The 15,112-nt window shown below is 31.7% G+C and overlaps 1 protein-coding gene across 1 annotated transcript in view; it reads right to left on the bottom strand.

The window, feature by feature from the left end:
* Nucleotides 1-15,112, bottom strand: part of LOC135928647 (H(+)/Cl(-) exchange transporter 5-like) — a 30,419-nt gene that overhangs the window by 8,463 nt on the left and 6,844 nt on the right. The gene's annotated exons all lie outside the window — the stretch shown is intronic.

Raw genomic sequence — 15,112 nt, forward strand, 5'->3', positions numbered from 1 at the left:
GCAAAATTAAAAAATGAGATACACAACTATTATATAATATGGATTTAATTTTTTTTAAATATCCGATTTACAAAGAAAATGGTATTCGATATTATCATTGTTTTGGATTATTTTATATATTTCTTAAGGTATATTTAGTTCATATTTGTAGTATTTTTGACAGATATTTATGCATTAACATATATTAGTAGTAATTTAGCCAAATAATATATATCTTTTATTGTATTTTATCATAAAATCCCATTCTTTTTGTGAATGCAAATTCATAAGATAATGCTAAAATAATAAAAATAAACATTTTACAAAAATAATAAAATAAACAATTTAATACATAACATTTATCCCAAATCTAATAGGTTTCGTCCGTATTCTTTTGGGATATCGATCTTGACCTGTTATAGTTTCTAACTTTTGTGTTATACTTCCTTTAGCTTCTTGACTTGTGTCATTTTCTCGTTTCGGTTCATTTCATCGTTATTGGTTACTACGTCCTCTTTGTTTACTATCTCCTCTACTCCGTACTCTTCGGTTAATATATTTTCGGTTCTTTTCCTTAATTGATCAGTATGACGTATAATAATTTTACCCTCTATTATGCTTTTAATAATGGCCTTTTCCCATTTTTTTTCTCTTTATTATTGTAAATGCGCGAACACACCTTTACATTTAACTCGAATTTTTGAGTGTAATATTCTAACATCTCTTTTTTGTTCCCGCGCTCGAATATTTGGTCTAACAATCCTCTAGGTTTAATTTTTAGTAGTATTTCGGAAGGATGTCCATTTTCTGCCCCCAGTGTACTTATATAATTGTAGAGAAAAAAAGTTAAACTGGTCTTCAAATCCTCTTCGTTTCTTTTATTTATGGTCTGTTTAAAAATTCAATTTAAACGTTCAGTGATGCCGTTAGTCTGAGGATGGTAGGGACTTCCGTGCACTAAATATATTCCGTTTTTTTCGCAAAAATCATTAAATTTTCTACTGCTGAATTGTGGCCAGTTATCAGAAACGATTATCTTAGGAAATCTGGCAATTATATATTTCTTAATATTTATATCGTGCTTTCGGTGGTTGTCTAGTAATGGGAACTATTTCAGGCCAGCGACTGCTAGCATCTATCATTACCAACCAATTATGATTTTGAAAATGGTCCCGCATAATCAATATTACCCGGTGTGGTGGTTTTGGCCAATTTTGAATTGATGTCTTATGAGGCATAGTGTTGTTCCTGGCATTCTATATATTTGTTTCTATACCTTGGTATATATTAGGCCACCACACGTATTGTCTTGCTCTCATCTTTATTTTTACCATTCAAATATGCCCTTAATGTATCATGTCTAACACGTTGTTTCGGTATTTTTGTGGTATTATCATTTAGTTCTCCACAGTAAACAACCTCTCTCTGGTGATTTCCACTCTTATCCGTATTGTATCTGTAAACTATGTGAGTACCTCATCTTGCATTATTTTTCTTACAATTTCGTTTGCATTAAGGTGTTTGTTCTCTTATCTGTATCTGATTTAATGTTTCTTCTTTTGATATTGTGGTTCCCTCAGGCGCGTACGCAGGAATTTGGTCTGGGGGGGGATAATAAATTTTTTAAGAAATAATATTTTTAATTAAAAATACTAAGCCTAAATTTATTAGGATTAATAACTTTTCTAATACACAATTTTAAACTAATGTGAATTAAAAAAATTATATATATAAACCGGCATTTAAATGTGAATCATAAAATATAAAGTGAATATAACCCACGATATGAATCACCTAAATGACCCAAAATTGAAATTTGAATTTTTTGAGCTTTTAAAATATATAAAGTATAAAAAATTTAAATGTTGTAAATATAAATTAATACACAAAAAGTTTCTTAGGAATAATTGTATTTTGTATGTTTTGAGCTAATTTTTCAATTATCAATCCTTGCTTGGCGTTAAATGTCTATGAATATTCAAAAGATCCAAATCATTCAATTTACTTTCAGATGTTGTATTTCATAGGTATGTTTTTCACAGACTTGCAGGCCCGGCCCCTGAGCCGGACCGTATTTTAATTTTTTTAAATATACCCGGGCCGGGCTCGTAATTTTTTTTTTAAAAACACCCGGGCTGGGCCTGAAAATTTTTTAAGAAAAAATATCCGAGCCGAGTTGTATATTTTAAAACCAAATATTTGAAATCGCCATTATTAGCTATAAATATCAAAAATAAATATAATTTATTTTAAAAAATTCGGGCTAAGCCAGCATGGCCGGGCCTGAAAATTTTTAAGAAAAATATCGAGCCGAGTTGTATATTTTAAAACCAAATATTTGAAATCGCCATTATTAGCTATAAATATCAAAAATAAATATAATTTATTTTAAAAAATTCGGGCTAAGCCAGCATGGCCGGGCCTGAAAATTTTTTAAAAAAACCCGGGCCGGAAAAAATTTTAAAATAAAATCTGGGCCTGGTCCTGCAAATGGTACCTCTGCAAGGCTCTGTTATTCTTCTTAAAAAAGTGAATGTTCTCTCATTAGTTTACTAAAGAGCTGCTAATATATATATAACTAATCTAAAATGTGTTTGAAATAAAAAGCATCCATAGCATTTTTTGGGACTGTATCAACCATAGTTAATCTTTTAATCATAGTTATTCAGCTAATAAGGCATCATAAGATATTTTAACATCTTCATGATAAAAATATAACAAATATTTATATTTTTTTTCTATCACCATATGAAAAAGGTTGGGAGAGGGGACATTTGTTTTATAATACTCTTCTACTGATCCTATATTAATGTTTTGATGATGAGCTTGCTTGCTGCAAGTCGAGGGGGACAAATATTTAACACGTATAGCTCTGCTTTTGACTCAACAATAACATATAAAATATGAAATTCTTCAACAACACTAGCTCTATTTCCTTGAGTTCTAATAAAATGCTCTCCGCTATTCTCATCTTCTTAATCAAGTCAATGTTATGTTTTTAAAAGTATTACATAAAATAGTTGTATAATTAAATAATACATTCTAATGAGAAAAAAAATTTGGAATAAGTATTGAATCCAATAATTTTCTTGCTTCTGAGGAAATATTTCTTTCAAGCCATTGTGATATTTCAGTAATAGCATTAATAATCAGCTCTTCTAACTCCAAAATAGCTGTTACTGTGGCGGAGACTCGATCTCGTTGGACAAGCTTGCAATTTTTTTCTCCCTGTTGGACAAGGAGTTTCAGAGATAATTATTATTTTATTAGAAATTTAGATAAATATTACGCCACTAAAATTTGAAAATAATAGGTAAATTACGCCAAGGAAAACTTGAAATCGAAATTGATTGATAAAATAACTTAGTAGATGAATGTGATAAATAAAATATATATATATATATATGTATATATGAGATAAGAATAAATATTAACAAATATAAATTAATATTAACAATAATATTTTTGAAAAATATAATCCGGCATCTGCATTTTTTGGCTTTGGGGGGGGGGGGATTTGTCCCCCTGTCCCCCCCGCTGCGTACGCGCCTGGGTTCCCTGTATAGGTAATCAATACTTTTGAATTCTATTTCATATTGGTAACCTGCTAATAATAAAGCCCATTTATGTATTCTGGCAGTAGATGTTGTTGGTATATCTTTTATTGGATGAAATAAACTCATTAATGGCTTGTGGTCTCTTTGTAATTTGAACCTTTTCTTTATATAAATTCTTTAAATTTTGTAACCTCAAATATGATGGCAGAACTTTTCTTTCCATTTGACTATAATTTTTTTTGGCTGTATTTAGCTTGGGGCGAATGCAATTGGTCTCTCCTTTTCCCCTTCTATATGTGATAATACTTACCCAATTCCTATGGCTGCGCATCTGTTGCTAGTATAATGGGTTATTTCGGATTACAATTTTGTAATATTGGAGTACTACTTATTTCTTTCTTTATTTTTTATACGCGTCTTTGCATTCATTTGTCCACTCCAAACTACTGCTTTTTCTAATAATTTGAATGGTTTAATTTTGTCTGCAAAATTTGAAATAAATTTTGAATAGTATGTTGCTGATCCTAGACATGACTGTAATTTTTTTAAGTTTGTTGGTTCTGGTGCTTTTTTTACTGCCTCAGTATTATTTTCTGTAGTTGTAATCCAGTTTTTTGGTATAATATGTCCTAAGTACTCGAAATTTTGTTTGAAAAATTTACATTTTTCTATCTTTTGATACCATTTTTGTCTAGACATTTCAGTACCTTTTTTAAATTTGTTTCGTGTTTCTCTTTATTTTTTCCAGTTATTATAATATCATCCAAATAACAAGCTGCTAAAACCTATAAATTCTCGATGGCCCGTTGAAATATTGCTGAAGAAGACGATATACCAAAAGGTAGTCTTCTATATTTAAATAATCCTATATGAGTATTGAATACAAGATATTTTTGTGACTCTTCCAATAATTTAATTTGAAAATAGGCATCGGAGAGGTCCAATATAAAATTATTCTCCTTTCCAAAACTGTTACATAATCTTGGATTCTTAGTATTGGGTATGAGTCAATATTAATATTTTGATTTATAGTCCTTTCAAATTCCCGCAAATTCGTAATGTTTGATCTTTCTTTTGAACAATTAATATGGGTGATGCATAAATTGAATGATTCATTTTTTCCTATTCCTCCTATTTTTAGCAATCTGTCTAAATCTCCTTCAACTTCTTTTAATGCGTATGGTACGTGATGATATTTACAGAAATTTGGTTTTTCGTTTTTCATATATATTTGTGCCTTCTTTCAAACAGCCCAATTTTTTGGTAAATTCGAGGAAATTCATTTTGTATATTAATGTTATTTATTTGTATGATCTTTGGAAATTTAGTTATCCAGTTTATTCCAATTAGATTTTTTGTATATTCATTTGTAATTATGAGAGGTAGTTCCAATGTTCGTTCTTTATATTGTATTTTTACTATAGTCTGACCTAGCAGTGTTATATTGGTACTTGTATAGCTTTTAAGTTTTAACATGCAATTTGTTAATCCAGGACGATTAAGTTTATTTTTTCAATCCCAGCTCCAGTATCTAATTCCATTCTGATATCGCTGTTGTTCATTTTGACATCCACCCAAAATTCTGGATTATATTCATTTGTTGATATTAATAAAATTCACTATTTCTATTCTAGACTCGAGCAATGTGCCCAATTTTGTTGCATCTATAACAAGTGGCATTCTTGAAGAGCCAATTTTCTCTTCTATGGTTTCCCACAGGAGTGGCAGCTATTTGGTTTTTTGTAACTCTAATTATAGTATTTTATTGTTTTGATTGTTTACTGTACACGGTTTCCCATTCAAAAAAGGAAAAGTTTCAATCATAAAAGGTAAAGGCCGAACAAAAAAGGGAAAGGATCAAACATAAAAGAAAAAGGATAGATCAAAAAAGGAAAAGTGTCAATCAAAAAGAAAAAGTCCCAAAGATTTAGGAAAAAGTCCGATCAAAAAAGGAAACGGTTCAAACAAAAAAGGAAAATCTCATTCAAATTTTAAAAAAAAAGATTATTGCCATAAAAACTTTAAATAAGATTGTCCCAAAATTCTAGCAAGAAGTATCCCAAACCCAAAAAAATTATCACAAAGTATTTCTTACAATATTGTCTTTATTGTTTTTCTCTCTTTTTTCTTTTCAATTTAAAATAAATTAAAATAATAATAATATAATTTGTTTTTCGCGTATTTTATACACATTTTTTTCTTTTTTTAAAAAATAAATAAATAATAATAAAAAAAAACAATTTACACTATTATTTTTTTATAATAACAACATAAAAAAAATATTACTTTTTTCTTTTTTTTACTATATAAAATTGCAACTCATGCTAACAAATAAAAAAAAACATTTTCTTTTCTTCTTTCACCCATCACGACATGCAATCCCCAGGGAGCTACGCTCCCAGCAACTCCTCCCATTCTCCGGCTGACAGGTCTACTACTGGCCAGCTATCGTTGCTATCGCCACTGACATTAGGATGACTATTCATAATGTTCCAAGGCTCCACCAAGGCGATAGGTATCGTCATCCCATAATTCCCCAATACCCCATTTTCTGGTGTTCTCTGTTTTATCCTCACTGGCAAAGTGGTATGAATTGACAAAGGATTCTCCCGGCTCCTACTCCTTTCACGCTCCGTTTGAGCCTGGGACTCCGGCGCCGGGCGCCTATTTGTTGTTCGCTCGTCATTCCGTCTCCTCGGGCACTGATTTCGTACATGATCAGTTGCCCGACAGATATAGCAGACCCGCGGCCTCCTCCATGGTCTCAGCTAGGGCTGGGAACCAATAGTAAAAACCCAATTTTAACAAAATATTGTAATGGTATTGGTATTGGGTCTAAAATATTGGTATTGGTTTAAACAATATTTTCTATTTCTTGTATTGGTATTGATATTGGTAACTATTGGTTTATATTGGTATTGGTTTAAATTCAAATTACTAATTAAAAAAATAGAAATAGTGATTATAAAACCCTTAATTTCTAATTTTAAATAAACATGCGAAAAAAAATCATGATACCATAAAATCAGGGCTATGAAACAACTCTCAAAATTTTACTGAATTCAAATTCTTTTTTTAAACTAGGAATTTATTAGGTGATGTGAATATAAAAAATTTTGATTTAATCATGTATTTTTTGTATCAACAATAATAAACGTATTGATTTTGAACCATTTTATTTATCACAAAGAACATAGCAAAATAAGTAAACTAAAAATGTAACATAACTGTCTATTTATACAAAATATAATGCAAAAGAATGATATAATTTTAATATAAGAAGAGGAAATAATTTTATGTATTTAAGAAGAATCTTGCATGCGCATCCAACTTTTTAGGCACAGGCAAGCTTGTATAGTATGCTCATCTAGTGAACAACGTTGGTCTGTTATAACATACCGTCCTTCTGAAAAAGCCCTTTCAGAGCTAGATGAGGTGGCCGGAATTGCTAGATAATCTCTGGCAATTTTTGATAATACTGGATATCTATTTTTATTTAATTTCCACCAATATAATGGATTTGTATCATTGGAAATTGTGGCTTCATCTACGTATTTACTTATTTCTAAGTTGTTATTATTATGAGGTTTCACCTGATAAATTTTGTCATAAAAGGACAATTTTTTGTTATTTTGTGCTTCATTTGTAAGTTCCGCTGAATTGTTATTATTTATTTTATAAATATTGTATTCATTAGTAAGATATCCAATAAGAGTTTCCATATTATTATGCTTTAATAAATGACTTGATAGTTTAAATCTTGGGTCAATCATTGTTAAAATAATAAAGAGGTGTTTATTATAATTATAGTATTTATTAAGTTTTGTTAAGACAGCTAAAGAAGCTGTCTTTAAAATAGCATTAGGATTATTATTATAACTCTCCACATGCTCAAAAATACTGGAATATAAAGGAATAATTGTTGAAATTGTTGGAGTATTAGCACATGAGGCCATCTCTGTAGCAAAATCAAATGGTTCCAGAAATTATCGGTATATTTCTATATTATTCCAGGCTAAGGCACTAATATAATTTTCTTGATTGGTATTTTGTAAATGATTGGTATATGTTGTCAAATAGGGTTTGAGCAATATTGCTCTTTCAAGCATTTGGTATGTTGAATTCCAACGTGTTGGTATATCCAAAATTGGGTGAGGAAATTTTAAGTATGGATTTTTTTCAAGATATATTTTTTCGAGTTTATTAAATTTAGATATAGAAAGTTTAAAAATTTTTAAAAAATTTCTTATTTTTTTTAAAGTTGTATTTAAGGGTTCCAATGCAGCCATGACAGCCAAATGTATAATATGGCAAAAGCATTTGCACACATTATCAAAATTATCTTTTTGTTTTAAAATTTTTAGAAATGCTAAATTATTACTTGCATTGTCTAATGTAATGCAAAAAAAATCAATTTCAAATTTTACTTTTAATACAGAATTAAAAATATTAATAGAATTATGCGCTGATTTAAAAGGAATAAAATCTAATAAATGATTATTTAATTTAAAATCATTATCAATATAATGAATTGTTATGCCCATAAAGGGTATTTTATTTGGAGAGGACCAAATGTCCATTGTTAAGGAAAATTTATATGTAATGTTAGAAAGTACAGATTTTAAATTGATAAAAGAACTATGATAATGTTTCATAATTTCTATTTTTAGTGTTTTTCTAGAAACTAATGTTAGTGAAGAGTTACAATATGCTATTAAATTTTTAAAAGTGATATCCTCACTATTGAAAAGGCTAAATTATTTTGAATGAAAAAGTTTATGATTAAATTATTTAAATTAGCTTTATTATTTATATTATTAAGTAAAAATGATTATATTGTCTTAATATTTTTACTGCTAATATTTATTTGCTCACATTTCTTATATAATGTTGGGTGGATGGATTTAAGATGTGTCCATAATCCTGAGGTTCCAAAATTGGGAAGTGATATTTTTTTTTACATTTATTACAAATTGCCTTTTTTTATTATCACAAGTAGTATAAAATTCCCAGATTTTTGCTGAATTTCGTCTTTTATTAGATATTGATAATTCTTCTTGTTCCTTATCGCTATTATTATTAGTACCAACAGCATCTATATTTATTAACTCTATTTGGTCTTCATTTATTATAATATCCTAAATAAATAGATATAATTGATAGATATCATGTAAAAAATTTACTTCCATAATAAAAATAAACTATAATTATAAATAACAGAAATATTGATATCACAGTAGTATTTGGGAGAAATAACAGATGTAATCAGTTTTTGCAATGAAAGTAAAAAAAATACCATGATATAATTATCCACGATAAACCCAAATAATTATGTTATTTTTAATATTGGTATTGGTATTGGTTAAAATTGTATTTAAACAATATATCAAAACCAATATATTTAGGTAATTGGTATTGGTATTGGTTGTAAAAGCAATACCAATATTTAAATATATATTGGTTTATATTGGTATTGGTATTGTAAACCAATATTATATTGGTATTGGTCCCACCCCTAGCTCAGCCCCTGCCGTCGGGGCTCTGGTAGCTCCGGGCTCACCTCACGATGGTTGGTTGTTGTAACACGGACTGGCCCGTCGTTCATGTAACTCCTGAGAATATCATTGTTTTGTCTTAATGGCGGTAGAATCCGGTCTTCCTCGTCTACTCGGCCCGAAATATGCTAACTCTGATCGTCAGACCCTCCCAATACAAACACCGATGCACTCCAGATATCATTCTATATACATACATTCCCATTTAAATTCGGGTAACAAAAATTAATTCTCATATAAATTATTCTTTTACTTTATTTCCTCGGTGTAAAAAGAATTTTGCTCAGGAAAAGTCACCCCAAAAAATCGTCTATTAATTTTAAATTTTTACACAAAAAAAAATCAGGACCAAAAATTTTTTTTTAATAAGTTCTTCTATTTCTCCCAACTCCACTGAATAATATAATATCATTATTATTATTATTCCTCTTTTAAACTCCAATTACACCCGTTCAACTGTCGACACACATCTATTTTTCTTTCCAACAGATAAAATTCCTTCCCAATTTTTTGACTTGTTACTTTTTAACCATGTAAATTTACGTCTTTTCATTATTTTTAATGTCGTATCGTTCCAACTTCTGACTTTACAATGTTTTATAAGTTTTTGATGTTTACACTTGCTCCTTTTCATCTTTTTTTTTTTTACTCGTGCCTTTTTTTTTTTTATGATTTAATTAATTACTACTTGACATTACATTATTACATTTTTCTTTTACTCTAAACATCCAATTTAATGAACTGTTTTATAATAGCCAACTTTCAATTAACGAATCACCCTATTTTAAATCTGATTTCAGCCCTTTATCTGCCCGGTTAAGCTCCTTTACTGATTTTTTTTTAAAATTTTCCCCTCTTTACCCACATAACTTCGACTAACTATATATTATTGTTTGTTTACCCCTCCTTTTTTTTTATTTATAGAGTAGACTGTTTTGGCATTAATCAACCTTCCATTAACGAATTGCCCCAACGTAATTTTGATTTTACTTTTTAAATTTTCAATCTTATCGAACTCCATCAATTATTTTTATAATTTTTATTTTCGCTTTTATCCACATAAATTCCACTAATTATTTTTTATAATAAATTTTTCTTTAAATACGTTCCATTACCAGGTATCACGCAAAAAAAATTTTTTTTACCTTTTTTTTTTATTTGGAACCCTCAATACGACCTACGAAGGCAACCACCCATCTTTCCCCACCACATCCCGGTTTGACCTTAATCTTTCGGACTCTACTCTTTTTCGTATTTGTTCCACATGCCTAACTCCTTTCCTTCCGTCGCCAAATTTGACTCGCACCAATTTATGTCCAATGTTTTCTATTACAACCCCGAGCTCTCATCTTCGGTTACCTCCAAAAATTCTAGCCCAGATGGCCTGACCAACCACAATTTCACATTGATTCTCCATTGAACTCCCATCTTGAGTCGGTTTGGGTCTTAATAAATCCAACTGAATACGAGTTCTACGGCCCAAGAACTTCTCCGCTGGGGACAATTCCTCTCCCTTTCGACTATTGTTATAATATGCTACCGCTATCCAAATCTCCCCACCCCCATATTTTGACTTTCTCAACCAACTCTTGACCACCGCCACCATCCTTTCCGCCTGTCCGTTCGAAGATGGGTGGTAAGGAGGTGCCAAAATGTGTCTCGTCCCAGTCTCAGTACAAAATTCTTCAAACTGTTTACTTATGAAAGTGGGCCCTCGACACGACAACTTCTACTCCAAACTTGGCCAGACCTTTCAAAGTCTTAACTACTGCTTGGGTCGTTAAGCCCCTTACCTCTTCATATTCCACCCATTTCGAGTAAGCGTCCACCACCAGTAGATATATCTTGCCCCCAAAGTCAAAAAAATCCAAATGCACCCTTTGCCAGGGCTGAGTAGCCCTTGGCCACACACTGTTTTTGTCCTTACGTGGCATATTGGACCATGAATTACACATTTCGCAACTTCTGCTCTTGTCTTCGATTTCTTTATTCATACCAGGCCACCACACGTACTCACGGCCCCATTGTTTCATCCGTTCAATACCCTGATGCCCTGCATGGATCATGGCCAATACTGGGCCCCTTAATTTCATCGGTATCACTCTTCTGTTTCCTCGCACTAGACATTCATCCACAATAGCTAGCTCTTTCTCTATGCACTTAAAAAGTTTATCTCCCTCTCTCCAAGGTCTCCGGCCCATAACGTTTCCTTTAATTCTTATCAATTCGCGATCCTTCAAAGTGGCCTTCTTTAGCTCATCCCATGTCACTGGCCCTCCCTTAGATATTCCCGCTATAAAACGAATCAACCCTTCTTCCTCTCTCTCTCATATTCCTCCAACTTTCACTTCTTCCAAATCCTCTCCAGGCCCCACATCTGGATAGAATATCAGGTAAATAATTTTCTTTTCCCCGCCTATATTTCTCTTGGACATCAAAACTGCCTACCAGCAATAGCCAACGCTGCAACCTAGGCGACAACATGAGCTCCTTGTTGTCTTTCCTGAAAAGATGCACCAGGGGCTTGTGATCCGTATATATAACAAATCTACGTCCAATTAGGAAATAAAGTAAAAGAATAATTTATATGAGAATTAATTTTTTTTACCCGAATGGAATGTATGTATATAGAATGATATCTGGAGTGCATCGGTGTTTGTATTGGGAGACGATCAGAGTTAGCATATTTCGGGGCCGAGTAGACGAGGAAGACCGGATTCTACCGCCATTAAGACAAAACAATGATATTCTCAGGAGTTACATGAACGACGGGCCAGTCCGTGTTACAACAACCAACCATCGTGAGGTGAGCCCGGAGCTACCAGAGCCCCGACGGCAGGGGCTGAGACCATGGAGGAAGCCGCGGGTCTGCTATATCTGTCGGGCAACTGATCATAAACGAAATCAGTACCCGAGGAGACGGGATGACGAGCGAACAACAAATAGGCGCCCGGCGCCGGAGTCCCAGGGTCAAACGGAGCGTGAAAGGAGTAGGAGCCGGGAGAATCCTTTGTCAATTCATACCACTATGCCAGTGAGGATAAAACAGAGAACACCAGAAAATGGGGTATTGGGGAATAATGGGATGACGATACCTATCGCCTTGGTGGAGCCGTGGAATATTATGAATAGTCATCCTAATGTCAGTGGCGATAGCAACGATAGCTGGCCAGTAGTAGACCTGTCAGCCGGAGAATGGGAGGAGTTGCTGGGAGCGTAGCTCCCTGGGGATTGCATGTCGTGATGGGTGAAAGAAGAAAAGAAAATGTTTTTTTTATTTGTTAGCATGAGTTGCAATTTTATATAATAAAAAAAAGAAAAAAGTAATATTTTTTTTATGTTGTTATTATAAAAAAAAATAGTTTTTTTTATTATTATTTATTTATTTTTTAAAAAAAGAAAAAAATGTGTATAAAATACGCGAAAAACAAATTATATTATTATTATTTTAATTTATTTTAAATTGAAAAGAAAAAAGAAAGAAAAACAATAAAGACAATATTGTAAGAAATACTTTGTGATAATTTTTTTGGGTTTGGGATACTTCTTGCTAGAATTTTGGGACAATCTTTTTTAAAGTTTTTGGGGCAATAATCTTTTTTTTTAAATTTTTTCCGTTATTTTTCTTCACTTCTCTATTCCAATTTTTAACAATCATTTCCTTTTTTTTCATCATACATAATAATATTTTGATTTTTTATGATTTTTTCTCCTTATATTGTTATCTTTTACATACATTTCTAACTTTTTCAATCTCTTCAAGTCATTTTTAATCTTTATTTTTCTGATCTTTTCTCAATTTTTTTTTCTCATTTTTGATAATTCTTTTTTGTAATCCTTTTTAATTTTCACTTAATTTTTATTACTCAATGGCAGACAATTTTTTTTATTAAATTTTTTAGATATCAAATTATTTAATTACAATTGCTGAATTAAATAATTCGTTTGATTATAATTAGGGATGTACCGATATTTTTATCGGATAGAATCAGGCCGATATTTCATCCATTTTAAAATATCGGTTATCGGCAAATATAATAAAATTAAAGTTATATCTAAAAAAACCATTTATTTTTATAAAAATCGATTTTTTTAAAAAATCCTTTTATTTATATATTTATGTGCAAATAGTATTTTTAAAATATTACAAAATGTTAATTGTATATAATTAGTATAATAAATTATACGTTGGGAGGGAGGAGGTCAAAAAAGGGAGACGTGGATGGCGAGATCTGCATAGATCAATAGATACAAGCTGTCGAAGATAGAAGCCTTCCCGTGGGTCACCAGTGACGGCGAGAATTTTTTTAAGGGATTTGAAGAAGGTTAGGGCATGATTGCCGAAAAAACCGGTTGTGTCGCATACAATTGGTATGAGATTGCAATTGGTTAGGGAAATGTATTTGTTAATTTTAAAGTTTTATGCTCGCACGAATAAGTTAATAATAAACGAGGGAGAGAATCGGTCGATGCAAGTGTAATCCCATGCTAAAGGAGTTCCATTACTCCAAGTATTATCAGCCCATCTGGCCGGATACTATTTTCAGTTGAGAGGCCATAGGGTACGAGGGTTGCGGGGATTTGAGCTGAGCGTAGAGCACGGAATGGTGCCGTTAACTGCACTGTGTCGAGTGTCTATCTTTAGAGAATCGGCAGTGAAGAGGGTGATGTCCGAAACAATCAACGGAGTGGGAACATAAAGTGCATGCAGAGTTGGCCAGTATTTTACAACCGAGACGGAGACCTATTGCAATGCGTAATTCTTCGTTTGTTAGGAGGGGTCCTAAGTTTGAGCTGGGCAATGCTTCTAACCATTCGTAACCCGATAAGGAAGATAAAAGTTGTGGAATTTGCAGTTGTTGTGGAAGAGAGAGATGATCAACAGTTAAGGATTCATCAACTAAAATGGGTGATAATAAATGTGAAAGAATTGATGGGGATCCTTTAGACGCAGCACTCGATATTAGATATTCAACGCAGTGGCGTAATAAGGGAAGATCTCAGTCATGTTGCTTTCGTGGTGTGAGGATTGGAGCAGAAAGGGAATACTCTTTCTAGATTGTTGGGGCGTGGGGGAGGTGGGGGGTCGGTGAAGTTATTGTTAAGTGATAAAATAATTAAGCGCCAGCATGATTATGAGGGTAAAAAGGCCGCAAGGCTGAGTGGTGCAGGTGATCTTAGGTCAAGACCCCCAAATTTAGAAGGCAAGGAGGCCTGCATCCAAAAATTAGGGCTGAATTTTATATAGAGGATGCCTTCTAAAGAGTCTTAGATTGTTGATTCTATTTGAGTGAGAATTTCCGGGAATAAGAAAAGTGGGGCAGAGCGGAAGGCATGCTGGATTTTGGGAATAAAGAAAAAGTTTTTGAGAAGGAAGAAAGCTTGATGGGAAGGAAGGACTTTGAGAATTTTATGTAAAAGGTGAAAATTATGGAGAAATTTTGTTTCAAAATATTCGATTGCTTTATTGCCTCCTATGGGGATATAAGATGTGTGAACCTGGATAGATTAATGGGTGTGAAGTTATGAGGAGCGGTAAAGATTTTATCTGGTGAATAAAATTCGCATTTGTTGTTATTAAGAGACAACCCTGTAATATTGGTTAGATTATTTATTATGGGGGATATTTTTATGGTTCATCATGTGGACCAGCAAGGGTTCCATCATATGTTTAATTTTTTAATAATAATAATTAATTTATTTTTTTGCGTATTCTGTTTATAAAAGTGTGCGATTATCTCTTCAGAATCTGTTTTAGTGAAATTGACAGTCCTCATTGTCGCACACTGACCTCTGATAAATTGGAAATTTTGGTATTTCTAAAAAGAAATCTTCGATATATTAATTTAAATATTTATTTCAAATTTCATAATATATTTGTTTATTACTTATTATGTAAATAGATTATTGTTATTACTTATTATATAAATAAGTGATTTATCAATAAAAATATTTTATATCCAGAATTGCAATTGCAATTGAATTGAATATAAACTATAACTGATCATAATAATATATTTA

This window comes from Gordionus sp. m RMFG-2023, chromosome 4 (assembly GCF_954871325.1).
Source record: "Gordionus sp. m RMFG-2023 chromosome 4, tfGorSpeb1-WG-v2, whole genome shotgun sequence".
NCBI classification, from domain to species: Eukaryota; Metazoa; Nematomorpha; class Gordioida; order Chordodea; family Parachordodidae; genus Gordionus; species Gordionus sp. m RMFG-2023.